At 41.7% G+C, this 22511-nt stretch overlaps 1 protein-coding gene across 13 annotated transcripts in view; it reads right to left on the minus strand.

Moving 5' to 3' along the window:
- dop1a (DOP1 leucine zipper like protein A) overlaps nt 1–17338 on the minus strand; it is a 355628-nt gene extending 338290 nt beyond the window's left edge. For 10 of the 13 annotated variants that reach the window (XR_015758480.1, XM_087991490.1, XM_087991491.1 and 7 more), the window contains exons 1-2: nt 17203–17338; nt 10188–10266 (exon numbers count right to left, since the gene is read on the minus strand). The gene's annotated coding sequence lies outside the window, so the exon portion shown is untranslated. Of the gene's footprint in view, nt 1–10187; nt 10267–12894; nt 12995–17202 lie in introns of all 13 variants that reach the window. The other 3 variants (XM_087991487.1, XM_087991489.1, XM_043696200.2) reach the window with 2 other exon arrangements.
- Nucleotides 17339–22511: the final 5173 nt, after the last annotated feature.

A 22511-nucleotide genomic window follows, 5' to 3' on the forward strand; every position in this document is an offset into this window, starting at 1 on the left:
TTAAAATTTATGTTACAGCAAGATGTATCTAACAAATGAAATCTGGAGAGGACTGCTTTATTTTTGAAAATTCATTAACATCAATTAGGTAATTAAATAATTAAAGAACAGCTCCAAGTTAGTACTGGCTTCATTGCCAGAAAGGTGCAAGTGAAACTCACACTTCTGTATGGCAAGACTAACAGGGATCCTATAAAAGTGATCTAGAAAGGCGTGTATAGAGCCCTGGCAAAAGCAGAGCTGAGGCTGAAAATGGAAATATCAACTACTGGAAGTGCTTTAATAGCTTTGTTGTAAAACCAAGGGATTGAAGTTGTAAGAAACTGACCAGCTATGCAAATTAAGATAGGTTGGTAGCATCAAAAGGGAATAAAGACAACAAGAATTTAGAGACAACAATCCACTCTAAGCAAGGAATGAATTTCTTCATGATTAGGGAAATCTTCCAAACAGGACTTAAATAGACAGATGAAGGTCGAGTTGCAATGTGAGAACATATTGTTAGAACTCTCCAGTAGACTACAACTGGAGAAAAAGGAAGCACTTCAGGGTTTTTCTTTTCATGAAAGTATGAAGTGTGAAGTAGTAGTTTTGGGGAGAGTTAGGTTGGTAATGTTGGTGTGTATTATGCTGAGCAGGGAAAATTGGATGGGCAGGAGGAGAAAATGGAACTAGATGTCAGGTTCAATATGACTGTATGACTCTGAATCTCGTCAAAAGTATAGAAACAGGCTCTTCAGCCCACCATGTCCATGTTGACCAAAAAACCACCAAACTACACTGATCTCATTTAGCTGCACCTGCTCCACAGCCTGGTGTTTTAAGTGCTTGTCCATGATGTTAATACTATGAGAGTACCTGCCTCCACCACCCTCACAGGCAATGCATTCACAATTCCAGACGTTCCTCAGATCTCCTCTAAATCATTTACTCTTCACCTCAGACTTATGCCCTCTGGTCTTGGACATATCTGTGAGAGATTCTTCCCAATCACAATCTACCCTATGCCTCTCATAATTTTGTACACCTCAATCAGTGGCTCAGTGGTTAGCACTGCTGTCTCACAGCACCAGGGTCCCAGGTTCAATTCCAGCATTGGGCAACCGTCTGTGTGGAGTTTGCACATTCTCCGTGTCTGCGTGGGTTTCCTCCAGGTGCTCCGGTTTCCTCCCACAGTCCAAAGATGTGCAGGTCAGATGAATTGGCCATGCTAAATTGCCCAGTGTTAGGTGCTTTAGTCGGAGGGAAATGGGTCTGGGTGGGTTACTCTACGGAGGGTCGGTGCTGACTGGCTGGGCCGAGGGGCCGGTTTCCACATTGTAGGAATATAATCTAATCTAAACTGCACAACCCTTATCAATATAGTCACTTGTTCAAAAATCTCAATTAAAATCATTCAGACAGGATTTCCCCCTCATAAATCCATACTGACTATCCCTAAGTCAATCCCTTCATTCCAAGTGTTGATTAATCCTGTGCCTTTAGAATTTTTTCCAATAATTAAACCAACCATTGATATCAGACTAACTGGTCTATAATTACTTGGCCTATCTATGCTGTCCTTCTTGATCTGAGGAGCAGTAAAATCCAGTCATGTGACAATTCACGAGTGATGACTGAACCATTAAATACCCTCACCAGGACCCCAGCTGTCTCCTACCTCACTCCCATAGCAGCCTGGAATACATCTCACCAGGTCCTGGGGATTTATGTACCTTTCCACCTACTGAAATATCTAATACCTCCTCCTTAATACTCTTAACATGTTCCAGGACCTCACCATCTCAAATGAAATCTCTTTCTCCTTCTTGAATACAATTGAGAAATATTCATTTAATACTCAACCATGTCCTTTGGTTCGGTACACAGGTTGCCCCTTTGATCTCTAATAGCTCCCACCCTTTCCATAGTCATCCTCTTACCTTAAAGTACTAATAAAATGCCTTGGAGTTTCCTTAATCCTATCTGCCAAAGATAGTTTGTGGCCTCACTTTGTCCTACAAATTCCTTTTTTTAAGCACCCATACATTCCAACCGTAACTATCAACAAACATGCTGACTTGGATCCCATTTACCACCCCCCGAGAAAAAGAACCAGAAGTGACATCACCACAGGAAATGATGCCACCATCAGAAATGACATCACCAACCCAGGGAAACCTAAACACACAAACAGAAAGCGAGCCATGCCACCAGTGCTTCAATCGGAGGCTCACTAATGAGGTTACCTAGTATGATGATGAAAATGAACCTTGCAGCTCAGCAAGCAACCTACATCTAGAACCTCAACCTGAGCTACAAATCTTCTCAAAGCTGCTATCCTCTACATTCTCTATACTTTTGAAAGGTCTCCCCTGTTTAATGCTCTGTACTTAACATATGCTTCCTACGTTTTCTTTATCAAAATGCCCTTCACTCTTACAGGAACATGCTGGCCCTGTGCTCTCACTATACTTTCTAAAGTTTCCCACTTTCCAAGTGTATATTTTCTGCAAACTACTGCTTTTAGTCTAAGTTTACCAGATCCAATCTGATATTCAAGTTGGGCTTCCCCAAACTTAATTTCTACACTTTCCTTATCCCTTTCCATTAATAACTTTGAAACTTAGATGTATGATCAATTTCAACAAAATGTTACCTACTGATTCTTAAGCCACTTGGCCAGTTTCATTCCCTAGGATTAGGTCTGGCACTGCCCCATCTCCAATAGGATTATCTATATGTTGGCAAGAAAGGCTCTCCTGGGTGCACTTTAATCTACTATCCAACTCTGTAATCCTTTCACACTAAGATGATCCCAGTTAATGTTCGGAATGTTGACATCACCTACTACTATAATCTTATTCCTCTCACACCTTTCTGTGATTTGCCTACACACCTGCTCCTTTATTTCCCTCTTACTGTTGGGAAGCCTGTTTATCACCCTAGCAATGTGATCGGCCATTTTTTTTAAACTTCTAAGATCTACGCAGAGGCCCTCAATCGAAGAGTCTTTGAAGTTATCCTTCTTCATTACTGCAGTAATGGTTTCCTTTATCTATAATGCAATGTCCCCATCTTCCCTATCATCTGTGCAGTCAATCAAGAGCTGCAGCTGAACATACACTCTCACCATGGACACTGGAAATTTTCTGATTTCCCACATATTGCAGGAGTAGCAGGGACCAAGTTTTCCTGCCACTTTGAACCTTACCAACTACAAACAATAAACAGAGCTAGATTTGTTCAGAGAATGCAGAGACAGAAATGTGCATATGGTGGCATGTGACAGCAATTAAGCTTAACAGCAGTATTTGAAATGGGTAGAGGAAACAATGTACATTATCTCAGATTTGCAGATAAACCATGCTTCAGCAGTATCAATTTCCTAAATATCTGCAACTACAAAAACAAAAGTCCTCCTGTAATTTTATAAATGTATAGTTCACATAACTTTCTACAGGCTCCAAGTAATTCAGGTACAATTCAAAAAGGCACCATTGTACACTTTAACCTTGGCATGAACTCAATTAATCAGCTTCCTGTGCTGTATCGACTCTTGACTCTACTCTTCATTCCTGTGAGGTGCAAAAAACTCAAAGGTCAACCAATCATGTTTAATAAAGAAAGTTCAGGATTATATACGATTAAAGGCCAAGAAATAGCATAAATCTTAGGACAGGGTAATTTCTACAATACCAAAAAGGATGACCATAAAACTGACATGGAAGGGAAAAACAAAATATAAAAGTTTCTAAAAGTATGCAGAAAAGAAATGTTTGGGTAAAACAAGTGTAGGTTCATATCTCCTTGAAATGGTGTCACAGGTAGATAGGGTGGTTAAGATGACATTTGGTGTGCTTGACTTCATCGGTCAGAGCACTGAGTATAGGATTTGGGATGTCATGTTGTGGTTGCACAATACACTTGTGAAGCCACTTTTAGAACACTGTACAATTCTGGTTGCCCTGATATAGAAAGGATGTTATACAAGAAAGGTTATGGAAAAGTCTTACAAGGATGTTGCCTAGATTGGAGGGCTTGAGTTCGAGAGACTGTATAGGCTGGGACTTTTTCCACTGGAGTGTCAGAGGTAGAGGGGTTAATAGAGGTTATAACCTTATAGAGGTTAATAAAATCACTAGGGGCACGGATAAGGTTAATACCAGAGGTCTTTTTCCCAGGGTAGGGAGTCCAAAACTAGAGAGCATAGGTTTAAGGTGACAGGGGAAAGATTTAAGAGACTGGAGGGGTAATGCTTTCACAGGGAGGGTGGGTATGTATGGAATAAGCTGCCAAAGGAAGTGGTAGAGGTGGGTACAATTGCAACAATTAAAAGACATTTGGACAGGTATATGAATGAGAAAATTTATACTCCACAACCACCTGATGAAGGAGCTAGTGCTTCCAAATAAACCTGTTGGACTAGAGCCCAGTGTTGTTGATTTTTAACTTAAATTTTAAAACAGACAAGAATCATTTTGAGTTTCACATGAATACTGGTCAGCAAACTGGTAACTCTCTTGCTGTTTTAAGAATACAAAAACATTTAAAAATAAAGTGTCAGATAATAGTCACAACTTGGACTAAGACTGTGCCTTTCAAATAGTTGGCTTTAACCCCATTCAGGTCAGTTATTATATTTCAAGGCAAAGTGCTTGAGAAAGTGAGATAAAAAGAACATCCAAACTAAATGGTCCCTACAGGAGAAAGTGAGAACTGCAGATGCTGGAGATCAGAGCTGAAAATGTGTTGCTGGAAAAGCGCAGCAGGTCAGGCAGCATCCAAGGAGCAGGAGAATTGACGTTTCGGGCATGAGCCCTTCTTCAGGAATTGAAGAAGGGCTAAATGGTCCCTATAGTATAACACAAAATTTTTGTGAAAAATAAAGACAAAAAAGTATTAATAACTAACTAGGACAACCAAGTGGTAGTGTTCAACTTTTCAAAAAAATACTATTTTGAATAGAGGAGCCCTAGGCTAGAGGTGAGACAGAATGGTAAATAACAGGATGCTAGTGTACTTAGAACAAAAGATACAGATGAGATAACATACCTCTGAATAGGAACTGGAATGACTCATCCAATAATTCAAGAATATATCAATCATGTTGATTAAGAGTTAGGAAAATGTAGGCAAGAATTACAAATTGTTTTTTCTCCAAGGTATTTTTATATTCTTGCCTTGCAGTTGTTTTTGTTAAAAAAAAAAGAGTCTGGCCACCACCCAAGGAACATGTCCACAGAGGAAAGAAGGGAAAAGAAAAATCGAGAGAAGCTAGAAATTTTTGGGCTGATCAAAGTGTGATCTGTTATTTTAAACAGCTTTATTTAGAAGAATCTGATATTTATAATTAAAAACATTCTTAAAGAAGAGTAAAGAATAAGCATTGTTATTGAGTGAGCTGATCTGCAGATGAGGAGTGCTAAAACTAGTCGATGGCAATCAAGGATCATATTTAAAATTTTCTTTTAATCATATAACACAGTTAACATAATTCTGACTACCTACAATCTGGGGTTGTGAAATCAGGAAACCAAACTCTGAAAACTCTCTCAAACAAGTTTTAAGTAGATCATAAACTGATGGGAACTCAGCAGGTTTGGCAACATTTATGGAAACAGAGACACTAGTTTCACGAATTTGATAACAGATTTGAAACATCTGTTTTGCTTTCCCCCAGATGCTGCCAGATAATGCTGGAGAAACTCAGCAGATATGTTTTTATTTCAGATTTCTGGTATGTACAGTGTTGTGCTTTTATTCTATGCAGATCACTGCATTTTATAAGCCACATGATATGAGAAAAGATAAGCCAATAAACTATCGCCCTGTGATAAGTGAAGGTCCAAAGAATGGTTTAATAGAACTCTTGTGTACAATAATATTACATATGAAAATATGTCAGCTATTCGAATGTTAAAGGGTCTGAGTAACTATACCTAAAAGATTAGGTCATGTAGCTAACCTTTTCGTTTTCTCTTATGAATCAACTCCAGTAGGTAATATCCTATTACCATTTAATAGAAATAACTTTGAACCAAAGTGCAGATATATATGGACCCAATCTCAACTTTTTTCCAAATTTGACCCAATCTTGAGTCTTTAAAATGTGTAGACCATTGGATTGGTGTTATAGGTCAGGGCTTCCCACACCAAAGTACCACAAAGCAGTGTAATATTTGGACAACAAGTTTCACTCCTCTCTTAGTTTAAGCTCCATCATTGAAAATTGTAGCACTTCCCAGAAAAAAATGCAACAGGATAATGCTCAAATTCAAAATGCAAATATTACATTTTGGAGACCATGAATGGTTAGCAGCAGCATATACACTATTAAATGTACCAGGTAATTAAACACCATCTGATCTTGAGAGTTTGAATCAGAATAACGTAATATTTATAGGGTTTTTGCGGTGCATCAATAGTGTCCCTTTCCCTGGACTGGGAGGCCTAGGTTGAAGCCCCACCGACTCCAGAGGAAGGTAATAACATCTCTGAACAGGTGGATTAGAAAGGTAAATTGATTTTTTTTTAAAATCATAATATTTGAACGAACTCTTGTGACCCAAGAATAGTGCCCCTATCTCTTTACCAGAAGACCTGGGTTCAAGTCCCACCTGCTCCTGAAGTGTCATAACACATCTAAACAAGCTAATTAAAATATATAATACCTGAAATGGCATATGTGGTGCAGTGATAGTCTTCATACCTCTACCCAGGTTTAAGTCCCACCTGATTCAGAGGTGCATTATAACATCCCTCAAGTGGAAAATGTGTTAGAAATTAGTTATAAGCTTACATACATATCTAAAATGAGTCTGAAATAGGTAAAGGAATGGATTCATGTTTTATAGAGTCATAGAGATGTACAGCATGGAAACAGACCCTTCAATTTAACCCCTCCATCCGGTCAGATATCCCAACCCAATCTAGTCTCACCTGCCCGCACCAGGCCCATATCCCTCCAAACCCTTCCTATTTATATACCCATCCAAATGCCTCTTAAATGCTGCAACTGTACCAGCCTCCATCACTTCCTCTGGCAGCTCATTCCATACACGCACCACCCTCTGAAAACATTGACCCTCAGGTCTCTTTTATATCTTTCCCCTCTCACCCTAAACCTATGCCCACTAGTTCTGGACTCCCCCACCCCAGGGAAAAAAGATCTTGTCTATTTACCCTATCCATGCCCCTCATACTTTTGTAAACTTCTACAAGGTCACCCCTCAGCTTCCGACACTCCAGGGAAAACAGCCCAGCCTGTTCAGCCTCTCCCTATAGCTCAAATCCTCCAACCCTGGGAACATCCTTGTAAATATTTTCTGAATGATTTCAAGTTTCACAACATCTTTCCAATAGGAAGCAGACCAGAACTGGACACAATATTCCAACAATGGCCTAACCAATGACCTATACAGCCGCAACATGACCTCCCAACTCCTATACTCAATACTCTTACCAATAAAAGAAAGCATACGAAACGCCTTCTTCACTATCCTATCTACCTGCCACTCCACTTTCAAGGAGCTATGAACCTGCACTCCAAGGTCTCTTTGTTTAGCAACACTCCCTCGAACCTTACCATTAAGTGTAGAAGTCCTGCTAAGATTTGCTTTCCCAAAATGCAGCACCTCACATTTATCTGAATTAACTCCATTTGCCACTTCTCAGTCCATTGGCCCATCTAGTCCAGATCCTGTTGTAATCTGAGGTAACCCTCTTCGCTGTCCACTACAACTCCAATTTTGGCATCATCTGCAAATTTACTAACTGTACCTCTTATGCTTACATCCAAATCATTTATGTAAATGACAAAAAGTAGAGGACCCAGCACTGATCCTTTGTGGCACTCCACTGGTCACAGGCCTCCAGTCTGAAAAACAATCCTCCACCACCTTTTGAGCCAGTTCTGTATCCAACTGGCTAGTTCTCCCTGTATTCCGTGAGATCTAACCTTGCTAACCAGTCTCCCATGGGGGACCTTGTGTAACGTCCATATAGATCACGTCTACTGCTCTGCCCTCATCAATCTTCTTTGTTACTTCTTCAAAAAACTCAATCAAGTTTGTGAGACATGATTTCCCACGCACCAAGCCATGTTGACTACCCCGAATCAGTCCTTGCCTTTCCAAATACATGTCCCTCAGGATTCCCTCCAACAACTTGTCCAACAGCAAAGCCAGCCTCTATGTTCATTTTTATTGGAAATCTCTTAAGGAAGCTATGCTAGAGAAAACATTGGTATAGATTTTCCGATAGCCATACAGGCATTATTTCAGCTTAAAAACAGAAAGAAGTGCAGAAGCTGTAAATCAAAAACAAAAGACAGACGCTACTGGAAAAGCACTTCTGAGGAAGGGCCACCGGACCAGAAATGTTAACTTTGATTTCTCTTTACAGATGCTGCCAGACATCCTGAGATTTTCCAGCAACTTCTGTTTTTGTTTATTATTTCAGTATAAATGGGAGTTGCACTTGGGAATCCTGCAGAATCCCCATCATAGCAGACTCCAAAGGAGTTGCCTGGGAAATTTAAGATTCTGCTGGCAGTACTCTCCAAAGTCCCCATTTATATCAGAGAATGCAGAATATTCCAATGAATTTAAGAGCATAGTTACACAGAATATCCCCTGAGCAGCTTTTTAATTGGCCCCACACTTATTTCTCACACACTCCCCCAGATCCTGGATCTTAAACATTCTGAAGAACGGTCACTGGACCATGAGCCCTGCTTTCTCTCCAGTGGCTCAACAGTTAGCACTGCTGCTTCACAGTGCCAGGTGCCCTGGATCAATTCCGCCCTCAGGCAAATCGAGGGCCAAAGGGCCTGTACTGCGCTGTATTCTTCTATTCTTCTAAATGTCAATGCAAACTCTACACACTCTCCCAGTATCAGTGTGGCTTTCCTCCGGGTGCTCCTGATTCCTCCCGCAGTCCGAACATGTGCATGTTAGTTGGATTGGTCATGCTAAATTACCCACACTGTTCAGGGAAGTGTAAGTGAGGGGTGTTAGCTATGGGTAATGCTGAATTATAGAGATAGGAAAGGGGGATGGGTGAGATGCTCTTCAGAGGGTTAGTGTGGGGTTGAAGGGCCAAATAGCCTGTTTCGTCACTGTAGAGATTCTACGGAGATGGATTTTTCCAGCAATTTCCATTTTAGTAACTACACATTTCCTCATTGGATTGCCATACCTCAACAAAATGTCATTCAGGGTCTTTTTCAAGATGACCACTCACATGCAGATCTGCACAAAAATTGTTAGTAGGCTCTTTGGCACTGTAGCCAGCACTGGGCCTAACCAGAATTAAATCACACTTACAAACAGATGGAAAAACTATTCCTTTCATCTGATGATGCTGAGGTAAGCATTACAATACTGGCTGCTCTCTTCGTTTACATTGGCTTACTAACAGCACAAACCAAGATTTGAACCCAGCATCCAGCCTTAGACGACACCTTACAAACCCATGATCACTTCCATCTCAAAAGGGCAATGGCAATAGATGGATGAGAACACTATCACCTGCAGGTTCCCCTCCTAGCCACAAACCATCCTGATTTGGAAATATATCACCATTCATAGAGAATCAGGAATTACCTCAGTAACAGCATGATGCACCTTCTGACAGCATATGAATTGCTGCAGTTCAAGGAGACAGCTTACCTTCTCAAGAGAAACTAGGGATGGACAATAAATGCTGGCACAACCAGTGGTGCCCACATTCCAGTGGAAAATCTTCAGTTCTGTATTGACACCATAGCATGTAGATTATCCACGAGAATAGTTGTACATCGATAACCTACTTCAAAAGCTTGCAACACTTGCAGCAATATACTAAGATGCGTGAGACAGATTGTTTGTGGAAATCTTCAGTGTCCTTTCAACATGTTCTTCTAACTCAATGGATGGATTCTGACAAACTATGCATTTTAATAAAGCACATAATCTCAAGGTTGATGGAGAAAAGATAATTCCATAACAGTTTTGCTCTGTTGGAGACATTTCTGTCTGAGTCAGATGGTTCTGACTTCAACCCCCACCAGGACATGAAAACATAAGCTGCTGCTCTAATGCAAAATTGGGGGTATGTTGCACTGCTTCAGATGATACCTTTTAGAAGTGCAGATTCAAATATATGGATTAGTAAGAATATGAAATGCTGATTTAGCTGCCATTTAGAAACCTTATTAACCTTACCCTGCTATGTCAATTTTCAGACTTCATTCTTTGCTTTTCTTTTTCTTCTTCGATCGTAATTTACTTGACCTTTAACATGCTGAAATCATGAAAACAAAGAAATGTGTTTTCTATATATTGCTGATCATCATAATGGCCCACATACACTGAAGAACCAGAGGAAGTCAGAATATAACAAAGGAGTGACACAACAGAACATTTCTAGCAATACAATACCGCTTTCAAGGAAAAACCACAATCCAGAAAACGTGAATTTTGGGCTCTTGCAGTGACTTAAATTTCTAGATGTTTCAAGATGATGCAGAAAATTATAGCTTTGTTTGGCTTCACCTACAAGAATCGTAAACATCACTACTGATCCAAATTAACCAACCAACACTTCAGCTCCTTATTGCCAATATCGATAAGGAGAAAAACACCACTTTGTGACTCTATTGTAAACACAGCAAATAAACTGTACCTTTCACGTTAAATCAAAGAGGGAACGTAACGAGGGGACGCACAATTATCACAAAGGTTTAAAGTTTGTGTTTACAACTGAAGAATATGATGGCTCCAAGCCTTCTCCGCCATTTAATGTGATCATAGCTGATCTCATCTCAACCTCAATTCCAATTTCCTGCCCACTCCACATTATCCTTTTGTTACAACAGAGGTAAACCCTCCTGCTTAATTTAAACCAGCAACATAAAAGATTTATCCAAAATCAAGAGGCCAAGAACTATTTAAAGTAAAAATTAACTTTATTTCTTAAAGTATAACAAAGAATAATTAACTAACAACTATTTACAACTCCTTCCTCGAACCGCTCTTTTACTTTCCCTTCTACATTATTGAAACAGCATTTTTGTAGAGTTGAGGTCAGATTGTAAGTAGTTCAGGAAAGGGGGCTTGGATTTGAGTAGATTTTGTTTAATGCTCACTGTTAGAGTTAGGAAAGTAACTTGTTACTTTCTTTAACTAGTGGAAATTAGGAGATCTCTGTCACTTATTCATTTTAACAGATTATGAGGCAAGGCAAGCTTTTCTGGGTGTTTGGTTTTATTTAACAGGGGGATTCGACCTCCCTTTTGCAACAGAATAGAAGCATGGACTATTTTCTGAGTAGGGAGAAAATTCATAAGTCTGAAGTGCAAAGAGCCTTGGGAGTTCTAGTCTGGGATTCTCTCAAGGTAAACTTGCAGGTTGAGTCAGTAGTTAGGAAGGCAAATGCAACGATGACATTTAATTTGAGAAGACTTCAATATAAAAGCAGAGATATTCTTCTTGGGCTCTATAAAGCCACACTTGGAGTATCGTGCGCAGTTCTGGACTCCATATCTCAGGAAAGATGTACTGGCTCCAGAGCAGGTTCAGAGAAGGTTCACGAGAATGATACCCGGAATTAAAAGCTTAACATATGAGGACTCTGGTGTCTATACTCGAAGTTTAGAAGGATGCAGGGGCATCTAACTGAGGAGAAAGTGAGGTCTGCAGACGCTGGAGATCAAAGCTGAAACTTTATTGCTGGAACAGCACAGCAGGTCAGGCAGCATCTAGGGAACAGAAGATTCGACGTTTCGGGCACATGCCCTTCTTCAGGAATGAGCAGAGAGTGTTCAGCAGGAGAAGATAAAAGGTAGGGAGGAGGGACTTGGAGGAGGGGCGTTGGAAATGTGATAGGTGGAAAGAGGTCAAGGTGAAGGTGATAGGTCGGAGTAGGGTGGAGGCGGAGAGGTCAAGAAGAAGACTGCAGGTCAGGAAGGCGGTGCCGGGCTGGAGGGATTCGGCTGAGACAAGGTGGGGGGAGGGGGGATGAAGAAACTGGTGAAGTCCAAGTTCATCCCCTGTGGTTGGAGGGTTCCCAGTCGGAAGATAAGACGCTCCTCCTCCGACCGTCGCGTTGTTGTGGTTTGGCGGTGGATGAGTCCAATGACCTGCATATCCTCGGTGGAGTGGGAGGGGGAGTTGAAATGCTGTGCTACAGGGTGATTGGGTTGGTTCGTCCGGGTGGCCCAGAGGTGCTCTCTGAATCGCTCCGCAAGTAGGCGGCCTGTCTCGCCAATATAGAGGAGGCCACACCGGCTGCAGCGGATGCAGTAGATAATGTGGGTGGAGGTGCAGGTGAATCTGTGGCGGATATGGAAGTTTCCTTTGGGGCCTTGGAGAGAAGTGAGGGGGGAGGTGTGGGCGCAAGTGTTGCACCTCCTGCGGTTGCAAGGGAAGGTGCCGGGAGTGGAGGTTGGGTTGGTGGGGGGTATGGATCTGACAAGGGAGTCGCGGAGGGAGTGGTCTCTACGGAAAGCTGATAGAGGAGGGGAGGGAAATATATCCTTGGTGGTGGGGTCCGTTTGGAGGTGGCGGAAGTGACGGCGGATGATGCGCTGTACATGGAGATTGGTGGGGTGGTAGGTGAGGACCAGTGGGGTTCTGTCCTGGTGGCGGTTGGAGGGGCGGGGCTCAAGGGCGGAGGAGCGGGAAGTGGAGGAGATGCGGTGGAGGGCATCGTCGATCACGTCGGGGGGGAAATTGCGGTCTGTGTTGTGCGTATTTTGAACTGGTCCTCCTGGGAGCAGATGCGGCGGAGACGAAGGAATTAGGAGAATGGGATGGCGACTGGTCCTCCTGGGAGCAGATGCGGCGGAGACGAAGGAATTGTACTGGTCCTCCTGGGAGCAGATGCGGCGGAGACGAAGGAATTGAACTGAAACTTCTAACTGAAACTTACAGGATACTGAATGGCCTGGTCAAGGTGGATGCTGGGAAGATGTTTCCATTGGTAGGAGAGTCTAGGACCCAAGGACACAGCCTTCGAGTAATGGGAAGACCTTTTAGAACAGAGATGAGAAAGTTCTTCAGCCAGAGAATGGTGAATCTATGAAATTCACTACAACAGAAAGCTGTGGAGGCCAGGTTATAAAGTATATTTAAGATGGAGTTAGATAGGATCTTGATTGTCATGGGAATCAAGGGTTATAGGAAGAAAGTGCCACGATTGAATGGTGGAGCAGACTCGATGAATAGCCTAATTTCTGCTCCTACATCTTATGGTCTTAAAGTTCCTGGGGATTTATCCACCTTTATGCATTTTAAGACTGCTACCACCTCCTCCTATCTAATATGGACACTTTAAGATATCACTATTTATTTGCCAAAGCTCTCCATCTGGCATATCCTTCCCCACTGTAAATACTGATGAGAAATACTTATTTAGTATTTCACCCATCTCCTGTGGTTCCAAACATTGATGGCCTTGTTGATCTTTAAGGGGCCCGATTCTCTCTCTAGCTACACTTCTGCCTCAATGTATTTGTAGAATCTCTTTGGATTCTCCTTAACCCACTTTGCCAAATCTATCTCATGTCGCCTATTTGCCCTCCTGATTTCTCTCAAGTATACTCCTCCAGGGATTCACTCGATCCCAACTGTCTATACCTGAGATACGATTCCTTTTTTTCCTTGACCAGAGAGACTCAACTTCTCTCATCATCTAGCATTCCCTGCGCCTACCAGCTTTGCCCCTCACTAACAGGAACATACTGTCTCATGACTCCTGTTATCACATTTTAGAAGCCTCCCACATTCTAATTAACTATCTCTTTTCCTGTGAATAGCCTCTCCCGATCAACCTAAGTTCTTGCCTAATACCGACAAAATTGGCCTTCTTCCAATTTAGAATTCTGGCTTTTAGATCAAGACCATCCTTTCAAATAACTATTTTAAGACTTAATAGAATTATGATCAATCACTCTAATATACTCCCTCAGTTACCTGCCCTGCCTTATTTTCCAAGAGTAAGTCAAGTTTTGCTCCTAGTAGATACATCGACATACCAAACATGAAAATTTTCTTGTGCACACTTAAATTCCTCTCCATCCGATCATGTAACACTATGGCAGTTACAGTCTATGTTTGGAAAGTTAAAATCCCCTATCATTACACCCCTATTATTCTCACAGACATCAGAGATATATTTACATATGTATTTCTCACTGACTACTGGGGACCCAATCCCAATAAGGTGATCATCCCTTTCTTATTTCGCAGTTCCACACAAAGAACTTCACTGGATAATCTCCCAGAATATCTTCCCTATGTACAGCTGTAATGTTATTCCTACCCACTCCCCCTCCTTTCTTGCACCCCTCTCTATCCTACCTATTGGAACTATACCCTGGAACATTAAGTTGCCAGTCCTGCCCTTTCCTGAGCCATGTTTCTGTAATAGCCATGATATTAGAGTCCCATGTTCCCAACCATGCTCTGAGCTCATCTGCCTTACTCATCAGACCTCTTGCATAAATGCAGTTTAATTCTTCACCCTCTTGCCAGTCTGGATTATTTAACTTGCTTCTCTTGTCAACTGCACAAGTTTCTGACCTGACTTACAATCTGGTTAGTGTTTCTTCACAGTCATTGGGTTAAAGTCCTGGAACTTACTTCTTAACAGCATTATGTACCAACATCAGTGGTTCAAAGCAACAGCTCACTACCACTTTTTCAGGAGCAGTTACAGATTGGGTAATAAATTGCAGCATTGCCAGCAAAATCCACATACCAAAAACTAATAAAAAGCAAAAAAGGAAGCTCATGACAGAAGATGTGGGGAAGGAGTCAATTAAACCAAGTCACCCTTGTTATTTGCAATCTAGTAAAACTACGGCAGTATTTTAAGAGTTTAAAAATTGATTACTTTCCTATCCAGGAGAATATAAGAAGTACCTAACGTTGGAGTTATGCAACTTGTAATAAACAATTACCTTTGTCTCACACAAATACTGTTATCTATTGATAACTAATATAAAAGGTGAACATAAATGTAAGGCAAATTTTTTTCAGTGATTACTCATTAATTGGAGGGATCTTCATGCAAAATAAAACTATTCTTAGAACCAGTAAAGGGATATTTGGACAGTGACAAATGTAGATAAGGTTGAGAAGGTTGAACAAACATAACTTTTATGGAAAGAAATAATTTTTCTCAAATGAATGGAACTTAGTCCATACTTCATGAAAACTCTCACTAGCCCATTGAAAGCAATTGCAAATTCAGAGAAACCTAAACATTGACTTGATGTTGTCTACTCCACACTGAACAACGACTTTGTTTTATTAAAAAATGGATTTGAAACTGACAAAGATCACATTCTGATGAAGAGTCACTGGACTCAAAACATTAACTCTGCTTTCTTCCCACAGATGCTACCAGACCTGCCAAGTTTCTCCAGTAATTTCTGTTTCTGTTTCCCTTTTACAAAAAAGCTGTATGCCACAAAATCCTGTAATTCTAAGTTCCTTCAATAAACTGGACTGCACATAAGGGGACAGAGTAGTTCAGGTGGCTAAATGGCTGATTTGTGATGCATGGATTCAACTCTCTCACTGGCTGAGATAATCATGAAGGACTCTCCTTCCTCAACCCCAACCCGCACCAAGGCTGGGGATGCTCAAGCTAAACCACCACCAGTTGTCTTGTCATGAGAAGCAGCCCTACTGTCAGGGAGGACTATGGCAACTTTATCTTTACTGTGTATTCCATAGATCAAAGTAGGAAATAATAATCTAATTTCACAGAAGATATACCTTGTGCTTTCTTCAAGTATTTTCCAATATTAGACTGAAAATTGCAACTTCCAATAAATATGTCAAACCCAATACATGATAAAATAATATTAAGAATTCATGGTTGTGTTGCAACACAATAAGTTCTGAATGTAGGCTAAGGATTTCAACATTAAGTTTAAATCCTTATTTCTAAAGAGAAATTCAGGGTTTTAATTAGAACTGCCAATGATGCCAGCAGGAACTGGAAGCCATCTTGTTAAATAAGTAGCTGAAAATGTGTTGCTGGAAAAGCGCAGCAGGTCAGGCAGCATCCAGGGAACAGGAGAATCGACGTTTCGGGCATAGGCCCTTCTTCAGGAATCCTGAAGAAGCCCTTCCTGAAGAAAGGCTTATGCCCGAAACGTCGATTCTCCCGTTTCCTGGATGCTGCCTGACCTGCTGCGCTTTTCCAGCAACACATTTTCAGCTCTGATCTCCAGCATCTGCAGACCTCACTTTCTCCTTGTTAAATAAGTAATCAACCCTCACACTACTCAGCTTGGTAACTCTATGTTTTCTGACATTTTCTCACGTCACCTGTATGCAAATTCATCAAAATACATTCTTGTAGTGATGTGATTCTTAAATTGGTCACTGATGGAGAACAAAGATACAGCTACATTTGCAAAGCTGTAAACTTTTCTTAAAAAAACCTCAAACTGAAATTGCAATGCAGGTAGATGAAGGCCTTAATAGTATTGCAACTACAGTCTTTATTACTAAAATAAACTGTTCCCCCCTAAAAAGTCAAACAACTGCTGACTCCTCACCAAAATCTGGCATCTCTTTCTTGAGATCCCAAATGTTTGCTGTATACCTTCGAAATCAACAGATTAATTCCACTAGCTCTGCACCACCTAAAGAATGTCAAAAAGCACCTAAACTGGAAATTGTGCCATTAACCCCTTACACAGTTCAAATGCGAGGAGGGGAAAAAGCAAAAGGACTAGTTTTACACTGCAGATGAACATCACAGGCACCCAATCTGTCCAAAATGACAATGATAGATCAGAATTGGAGACTGCTTTATATCATTTTCTTTTCTGCACATTTCCACCCCCACTCCCCACACACAACATCGAAACGAGTATCTCTACGGTTAGGGCACCCTACCATTGCCGTGGCAGAAGTATTCAAGGTGGGCATACAGAACTGCTCTAGGGCTCACCACAGACTACTGCGGAGTCTCAACTTTATACAGCCTTGATTTCTAGAGAAAACGAATCAGTGAACAGAGGTGCCCAAACCCAACTTTTTAATCTTGGTATAAACGTACATAGAAATGCAAGGAAAGGAAAAGACAGAGCTTCGGGACGTTTTATAACATTGGGGATTCGACATAAAGACAAGTTGTTGACATTGAGATAAATGCGCACCGATCTGCCACCGTCACTCGGTACCAACCCAGAGCTCATTACTCCACACCCCGTACCTCTTCAGTGATAAACAACGAACAGGCTGCCTATTCTTCTTCGTGCCCTGAATAAACCGGTAGATGGTAAAAAGCCACAACCAGCACTAGTCCAACAGCTGCCGCTTTTGATTCTACCTCCGGTAGGGAATCTAACTACCCAAGATGCATCGGAACGACGCATATGCGTCTTTCTCTTGTTCCCCCCAGCCCACCAACACTTGCTCCTCATATTTGGTTCCGGGGAGAGGAAAATGTCCACACTATCGCTTGGTCTTATTTAACCATTTAAACTATTCTAACGCAAATCATTCACATTCAGCAGAGAATACCTTGTACCCACCAGAAAGAATAACGCACAAAAATAAAATCAATTTTTAGTTCGGAGAACTGAAACGTTAACTGTTAAAAACATTACTGGAAAAACTCAGCAGTGTGACGAGAAATCAGTTTAGTGACCCTTCTTCTGAACTGATGGTAACTAGGAAAGTAATGGTTTTAATGCAGAAGATAGGAGGGGGAGGAGTAAACAATAGATGGTGATAGAGAAAAACGTTTCGAGCAGAAAATTGGATGCTGTTCGAGCTTCGCCGGAGCTCTGCAGGAAGCCTGAGACAAAGATGTTGGTCAGTGAACAAGGTGGTGTGTTGAAGCGATAAGCAACTGGAGGCTCAGGATCTTTCTGCAAAGCAGTCACCCAGTCTGCACTTCGTATCCACAATGTAGAGGAGACGAAATTATGAACAATGAATACTGTAGATTAGATTGATGACGTGGAGGAAAAGCGTTGCTTCACCTGGATCTGATTGGGGCCTAGGATAGTGAGGAGGGAGGTAGTAAACAAGTAGGTGGTGCGCCTACAGTTGCAGGGGAAGGTACCATGGTGCTGTGCAGATGTGTTGGGAGTGAAGAAGGAGTGGTCCAGCGTGTCCCGGAGGAAACGGTCCTTGCGGAATGCTGTCAAGGAGGGAATAAGTAGTTAATAATCCTGTGGATGTCGGTGCTGGTGGGATGGGTAGATGTGGTTTCCCACCATAGTTGCAGCTAGACCTGCTGAGTTTTCCCAGGGCTTTCTGTTTTTGTTAAAATCAGAATGTTGTTTTAATAAATATGATAAATTTAATAGCAATATGCAAAAATTGCTAACCTTATATAAATTACGGGACAAACTCTAGAAATGAGAAGGCTTGTTATAATATGATTGATACCTTCTTCAAATGCCAAACCAGTATTGACTCACATGATTCATAAATGTAAAAATGGCTTTTAGAATCTCATGAATCTGTGGGTCAAAGTTCTTAACCACAACCTATATTTTCATAGTGTCTGTAATGTAAAAAAAAATCTAAAGCACTTCCAGGGGTTTTACAAAGAAAAGCATTACATAAACCCATATTACATCTTGCTCAACGAGACCAGAATTGCACGCAATATTCCAAAAGTCGCCTAACCAACATCCTGTCCAGCCGCAACATGACCTCCCAACTCCGATACTCAATACTCTGACCAATAAAGCATACCAAACATTTTCTTCACTATCCTATCTACCTGCGACTCTACTTTCAAGGAACTATGAACCTGCACTCCAAGGTCTTTTAGAGCATAGAGATGTACAGCACGGAAACGGACCCTTCGGACCTACTTGTCCATACCAAGATATCCTAACCTAATCCAAATCCATTTGCCAGCACTTGGCCCATATCCCTCTAAACCCTTCCTCTTCCAAAAATTTGTCTTTTAAATGCTGCAATTGAACCAGCCTCCACCACTTCCTCTAGCAGGTCATTTCATCATGCATCATCCTCTGAGTGAAAAAGTTGCCCCTTAGATCCATTTTATATCTTTCACCTCTCACACTAAACCTGTGCCGTCTAGTTCTGGACTCCCCCACCTCAGGGAAAAGACTTTGTCTATTTATCCTATTCATGCCCCTCATAATTTTATAAACCTGTACAAGGTCACCCCTCAGCATCCAACGACCCAGGGAAAACAGCCCCAGCCTACTCAGCTTCTCCCTATAGCTCAAATCCTCCAATCCTGGCAACATACTTGTAAATCTTTTCTGAACCCTTTCAGTTTCACAACAGCCTTCCAGTAGGAAGGAGACCAAAATTGCATTCAATATTCCAAAACCAATGTCCAGTACAACCACAGCATGACCTCCCAATTTCTATACTCAATACTCTGACCAATAAAGAAAAGCATACCAAACGCCTTCTTCACTCTCCTATCTATCTATCTGTGACTCTGCTTCCAAGGAACTATGAACCTGCTCTCATATCCTCAGACAGTACCTTTCAAACCCTTCACTTCTGTCAAGAAGGACAAGAGCAGCAGTACATGGGAACCCACCATTAGGTTCCCTTCCAAGCTATTCATCATCCTGACTTGGAAATATATCGCTGTGTCTTCAATATCACTGGGTCAAAATCCTTCCCGAAGAGCATTGTGGGTCAACCAACATTTTGTTCTCTGCAGCAGTTCAAGAAGACAGCTCACCATCACCCTCTTAAGTCTAACTGGGGACAGATAATAGATGCTGGCCAGCCAGTAAAGCCCATATTCCATAAATGAATGCTAAGAAAGGTCCTTTGTAATCATGAAATCCTGCTTCAATGCATCACCTTATCTTTGAATCTGCTATGTGGCATGTCTTCATGGTGCAGCCTCAGTATTCCCTGGCCCTTCTTTATCCTCTTCTTCCTCCTCCTTCAAGGATATGGGGTCCAAACCCTCTGCAGTGTTTTGAAGCACATGATGACAAACCAGGAGGCCCAGCAAGCAAGTATTGGGCCTTCCACCACAGTAATCAAGACATTAAAATTTCATCCACCTTTCTTGGAAGATAGACTACCCAAGTCTGGCCAAATGAATTAATATCCAAATTTTGCTAAGGTATTGTTTGTTCAGGTACCATACCTCTGCATCCTCTCCTAACCTCAATGAAAATTTAAGACCTTCCCTGAGATCTTTACGCTTTAGGTAATGCAGACATTTCCTTACTTACAGACTTCAGGAGTTTCCCAGATGTCTGAGGGAGCTCCTGCAATCTTCCTACCTGTGCTGAGTAGCTGTGAATATACAAACTTCCAAAAACCACCTGAATCATTGAAAATATCATAACTGATTCAACCATCAGTGCAATATTACAATCTCTGTAGGGACCAGTAACCTTTCGGAGAAGAAGAAATCCAAAAGCTCTATTCTCTAACATCAAAGATCAACATAGGTTAAACATGATTGAGTAGAAAAAAGTGGTTGATTATAAACCAAAAATTACAAACTAAGTGGCAAATACAACTAAGACAGATGTTATAAAATTGGTTCAACACTTCACACAGTATAATGATCCTCAAATATAGTCACAAAGCCCTTCAAAGTTCGCCTTCATTATATCAAAAATGTAAAAAATTCTTCAAATGAATATTAGCTCATCCCCTTCTAGATCTAGCCTTATGTGAGCCAATTGCAGTACATAACAAACCTGAGTTGCAGGGACATTGCCTTCACCAAAAAAGCACAAGTTTGAAAAACTTCATCGTCATCTGGATGGTGTATGTCGTGATTAGGACCAAGTGGATTTTATTGACTACGAGAGCTTTGACTGGGGTCATTAACCTGGGCCAATTAAGGGGTCTGGACTAATGGATATGAATGGACAATTTGGGGCTGCACAGTGACTCAGTAGTCAGCACCAGGGACCCAGGTTCAACTCCACATTTGGGCAGGATGCTCTTCATACAGTTTGTGTGGAACTTGATACGCTTAATGGCCTGCTTCCACACTGTAGGGATTCTAGAATGATGCACACATTAACCACTTGTATAAAATAATTGTCCCTTGTGTCTTCTTAAAACAACATGGGAGTCCTTCCTCTTTCCGTTGGGGATCTGGGGTGGAGGATGCTGCACGCAGATTGCAGCCTCAGATTGCCGTGATTCACAGACTCCCAACCTGGCTATTTATTTTGTAGCATTGTGGTGTCAGTGGACATGTTTATATTTTGTGTGGGTGTTTGCATTCCCAAAGTAGTTACCTAAAGGACCTTCTGCTCTGCTGTTGATTGCATTTTAGCCCCACGCTCCTAATCTTTGGGCACCCAGTGCGGAGAAGTGCAAGCAGGTCAGAGGATCACCTTCTGGGTCCCTCCTAGACCTAGTCAGACTGGCTACAAATATGTCATTTGTCAGGGGGTCATTTCTGCCATCTGACAGACCCTTCTCCGCAGTTATGTTCAGGTCTGGGTGTCCTTGGAGAGAGAGCACACTGTGTCCAATAATATTCTCCTGTCCTTGGGAGAAGTTGGCACCATGACAATTGGAGTGCTTTATTTCCCCATCCAATCCTATTTTAATTGAAACACTACCCTCCCTCATCACATCTTTTTCATGTCAGCATTGCCCTTATCAGGCTTTGCTTGTCAATGGATCCCCAGCTACGTTGGTGCTTTCCTAGTGGTGAAATATTGAATAAGATTAATTTGCAATGGTGTTTTTACTGAGTTATGCACTTGCGATCATGTTGCGGCTATATAGTACATTGGTTAGGCCACTGTTGGAATATTGCGTGCAATTCTGGTCTCCTTCCTATCGGAAAGATGTTGTGAAACTTGAAAGGGTTCAGAAAAGATTTACAAGGATGTTGCCAGGGTTGGAGGATCTGAGCTACAGGGAGAGGCTGAACAAGCTGGGGCTGTTTTCCCTGGAGCGTCGGAGGCTGAGGGGTGACCTTACAGAGGTTTACAAAATTATGAGGGGCATGGATAGGATAAATAGACAAAGTCTTTCCCCTGGGGTCGGGGAATCCAGAACTAGAGGACATAGGTTTAGGGTGAGAGGGGAAAGATATAAAATGGACCTAAAGGGCAACTTTTTCACGCAGAGCGTGGTACGTGTATGGAATGAGCTGCCAGAGGATGTGGTGGAGGCTGGTACAATTGCAACATTTAAGAGGCATTTGGATGGATATATGAATAGGAAGGGTTTGGAGGGATATGGGCTGGGTGCTGGCAGGTGGGACTAGATTGGGTTGGGATATCTGGTCGGCATGGACGGGTTGGACTGAAGGGTCTGTTTCCATGCTGTACATCTCTATGACTCTATGACTCTATAGTAGGGAAAATGCTTGAGTCTATTAACAAGGAAGAAACAGCAAAGGCATCTCACTAGAAATTGTCCATTGGGCAGACACAGCATGAGTTCATGAAGGACACGTCATGCTTGACAAATCTTTTGGAAATCTATGAAGACGTTACAAGCAAAGTGAACGATGGGGACCCAGTGGATGTGGTGTACCTAGATTTCCAAAAGCCCTTCAACAAGGTGCCACAC

Source organism: Chiloscyllium plagiosum, unplaced genomic scaffold, assembly GCF_037043375.1.
Source record: "Chiloscyllium plagiosum isolate Xiang-an unplaced genomic scaffold, Cpla_swu_hap1 HiC_scaffold_10, whole genome shotgun sequence".
In the NCBI taxonomy this organism is placed as follows: domain Eukaryota; kingdom Metazoa; phylum Chordata; class Chondrichthyes; order Orectolobiformes; family Hemiscylliidae; genus Chiloscyllium; species Chiloscyllium plagiosum.